The following is a 4279-nucleotide window of genomic DNA, read 5'->3' on the forward strand; positions in this document are numbered from 1 at the left end:
TCTCAGGTTTGTTTTCGTTTGCATTTCCTTGATCACGATGGATGAAAAACATTTTTAGGTGCTTCTGGGAAATTAGAGGTCTCTCAGTTGAGAATTCTTTATCGATTTCTATATCCCATTTTAATTATGCTGTTTAGTACTCTGGTGTTTAACTTCTTGAGCTCATTGTTTATCAGGGAAATTAGTCCTCTATTGGATGTAGAATTGCTAAAGATATTTCCCAAACTCCAGCTTGCCAATTTGTCTATAGACAGTGTCCTTTACCTTAAAAGAGCTTTTGAATTTTATAAGGTCCCATTTATCAATTTGTGATCTTAGAGCATAATCCATTAATGTTTTGTTCAGGAAATGTTCTCCTGTGCAGTTGTTTCCAAGGGTCTTTCTTACTTTATCTTCTATTAGATTCACCTTATATGTTTTATGTGGAGGTCCTTGATCCACTTTGCTTTGAAATTTGTAAAAGAAGATAAAAATGGATCAATTTGCATTTTTCTACATGCTTACCACCAGTTGAACCAGCATAATTTCTTGAAAATGCTATCTTTTTTCTATTGTATGGTTTTGGCCTCTTTGTCAAAAATCAAATGACCATAGGTGTGTGGGTTTATTTCTGAGTCTTCAATTCTATTCTGTTACTCCACCTGCCTGCTCTGTACTAATAGCATGCAATTTTTATCACCATTCCTCTGTAGTGCAGTGCACTTATAGCCATCTCTTTTCCTGCATTAGGGAAGTTTTCTTCTATGATGTGTTGAAGATATTTTCTGGCCCTTTGAACTGGAAATCTTCACACTCTTCCATTTCTATAATTCTTAGGTTTGGTCTTTTCATGGTGTCCTAAATTTACTGGATGTTTTGGGTTAGGAACTTTTTACACTTCGTATATTTCTTTCTCCAATGTGTCAATATGTTTTATGCTATATTCTATGACTGAAATTCCCTCTTCAGTATCTTGTATTCTGTTGGTAATACTTGCATCTGTGATTGCTTATCTCTATCCTAGGTTTTCCATGTCTAGAATTGTCTGCGTTTGTAATTTCATTATTTTTTCTATTTCTGTTCTTAGATCCTTGAAGATTTTGTGCAATACCTTCACCTGTTTGATAATATTTCTTTAAGGGATTTATTTGTTTCTTCTTTAACTGCTTCTAACTGTTTACCTCTGATTTTTATATTTCTTTAAGGGAGTTACTTATATCGTCCTCATTGGCCTATAGATCAAAATGTTGCTCTTCAGGTAGGTCAGGGTATAGAGGGTTTGGAATGTTGGTGTAACAGAAATGTGTTCTGGTTGTACCAAATTATGCTATTCCATTGCTTATGTTCGTGCACTTCCCACTCCCCATCTGGATACATGTGTTATGTGGTCTGGATATCTTGAACTGGAACAGGCCTCCTTGTTAGTGAGTACAGCAGTGTGACCTGAGAATGATCAGGCCTTTTGGGAGGTAGGCAGTGTTGTCTCTGATTAGGTCAGAACTTCTATATTCCTGGTTACAGCAGACCACCTTTGTCCAAGGTTAGAGTATTCCTCCTGTGTCCCTGGCTAGAGCAGTTCTCCATTGTCCCTGGTTAGGGAAGAACTCCTGTAAGACTGTATATTCAGGCTATTGGGTCCAGCGTAGGGGTAGGCAAACTGATCTGTGCATTTTTCTTGTGACCATGGTTAGGGTAGACATTCTGGCAGGCATTCAGGCTGTGGGGTCAGCAGCGGGGCAGGTATAACAATCTATCCTCTGTGCATGTATAGGTGCATACCAGAAGGACAATGAGTGCAAAGAGGTTTCTTAACATGATGGGGTTGGTGAAAGAATCTGAAGAGTTTTTGGATATCCCATGTGGTCAGATCAAGAACTCTGTGTGACATCTTTGATCTTTCTCCTTACTGTCTTGTCAACACTCAAATTCTAGGCTCAATAAGTTTCCTTGCTGGCTTGAAATAATTCCTTTCATGAGTCAAAATTCTTGAACCTCCATCAAGGAGTCAGCTAAGTATTCATTTCTTTCCTTCCTTCAGCTTTCATTTGTTTTCCACCATGGTCATTTTTTCATACTCATTTATCAGAATGATTGGCTCACATCTGTCTAATATTTAAATACCAACTCTAAATAACTGACTTGCACTTACTTATTATTTTTATCCGCTGATATGTCCTCAGTGTTTATGTCAAATCTTAGGGAATTTGTGAGAAAAGGAAAAGTACTCTGAGATTAAAAGTACCCAAGAACGTGTGTTTTCGGTAATCTTTGCAAGTTTATAAAGTACGGAACTTCTTAGGGTGATCCCCTTAATCTCTCAACCATTTCTACATTGCTGGAGGAAAGCAGAGAATGTGGGATAGTGTTTCAGTGTGTTAGAGTAGAAAACATTTCCATCGTGTCTATATTGGTTGCTATTGGCTTCTAGTCAGAACAACATGCTATGAAGAGAAAGTGGATGCCCTTAAGAGAGTCTGGGTAGTTCTTGGGGGACTTTTGGATGAACATAAACAAAGACAGCCAGATGTAAATTCTGTAGATTTACTTAGACCTCTTAGAAATTTGAGTTGTGCCTTTTGGAAAGACTAGTGGGGGTGAGAAATGTTGCACAGAAATTTCATTAGTCATCTCAGAGTAGCATCTGAGAGTTTGGACTATCCATTTACTGACTAACTGATTCTTTTTACAGATCCCTGACCTTTTTATTGTGTCACCTGACCAACTTCACTAAGTTCCTGGATAGAGTTTGTATTATAAAATTATGCTGATGGAGGATTCAGTGAGACTCTCACTCTGAAACATGTGAAAGGAAGATATGTACTACTAAGACAAATTATTCTGTAATAGGTTCAGAATGTCTGGGTATTTGTGCTGTTCTACTTTATGTAAGACCTCAGAACCTTTCTGAGGTCTGTCGCCTCCAAACACTTGGCAATCTATTACTAAGCTATGAAAATTTCTTGTCCTCTTCCTGAATGTGTATTGATGTTTCGCTGGCTAAACTAGGGCTAGACAAATGTTCTTTCCTTCTTTCCATCAAAGATTTTCTTCATTTTTTTCAGATTTTCTCGATTTCTCATATATCTGGTTTCCTCCCTTCCCTCCACACATCTATACAGCATTTAGCACATAACATGTTCTTCACCCCCTTTCTTCATTCTTATTCATTTTGAAGAAACACGTCATGTTTGAAAAACACTAAATTTTCATGAAGGTTCTTCAATGGTAAACATGACAGATTTGATGACAATCTATCATATAAGTTGTGAATATTCTGCCACGCTAACAAGCAAACAATAGCTTCAGAATCTTCTTCCCTAGTCAGAGTTCAGGGCATATTATAAGATAGTTTCTAACTGCAGTGATCTTAGATTATCAATAAAATAGAAAGGAGGATAGCATTTATTTTAGTAAATTAATTAAGAGATTTGTTTTCCCACGCTGACAAGAACACAGGAAAATCAAATATTTCAACTCATCTTCTCATACAAGATGCATAGCTGAATTTAGTAGGAAGGGAGCAATACAAACTGTGATTCTAATCACCTATTTCCTCTTATTGGACGCTACTTTCCAGAATTCTGCAACCTGGTAATAATCTGTCCAAACTGTGATTCCATAAATGGCTTAGACAACTGATCAGATGAGAGACGTCACTACCTAATTGTCTCAGGGAATGTCCTCACAGACACACCAGAAACAATACTGTGGAATCTCTTAGATACCTCAGTACTATCAATAGACTAGGATTGTACTTCACTGATTGAAGATGCTTCTTCAACATAATGTTCTTTGCCAGTATGTGTTCACAAACAAAAGGGAATTTTTAATCCATCTGGAAATTTCCTGTTTAGTTTGATTTTAGTAATTCTGTTGATTCTGAAACTATGGTTATCTGGAATTTGTATTTCTGTATTTTTTCCAAAGGATTTTAGCTCAAAACAAAAAAATAGATAATAATGCTTTCGATAAGCCATGCTACTATCCTATGTTACCCCGAAGACTCATAACCTGTTTACCGTTTTGAGGGAATGTCAAAGTATGTCAATGTATATGTTACATATATTTGTATTTAAACATAAATATTAATACAGCTAAATATTTAAAATAATGATAACCCTCTTTAATAGTTCCATTTGTAAAAAGATGGTCTGACTGTATGTGTAGCCTTGCACCTACTTTCAACATCATATATCTAAGATATCCTGCTTACTTTATTTCATCACACCTAGCCCCAACTTTTTAAAATAATCCTTATTTTTACATTGTGTATATGAGGGTATTGTCTGCCTGCTGTCCA

The sequence above is a fragment of the Rattus norvegicus genome, chromosome 8, assembly GCF_036323735.1.
Source record: "Rattus norvegicus strain BN/NHsdMcwi chromosome 8, GRCr8, whole genome shotgun sequence".
NCBI classification, from domain to species: Eukaryota; Metazoa; Chordata; class Mammalia; order Rodentia; family Muridae; genus Rattus; species Rattus norvegicus.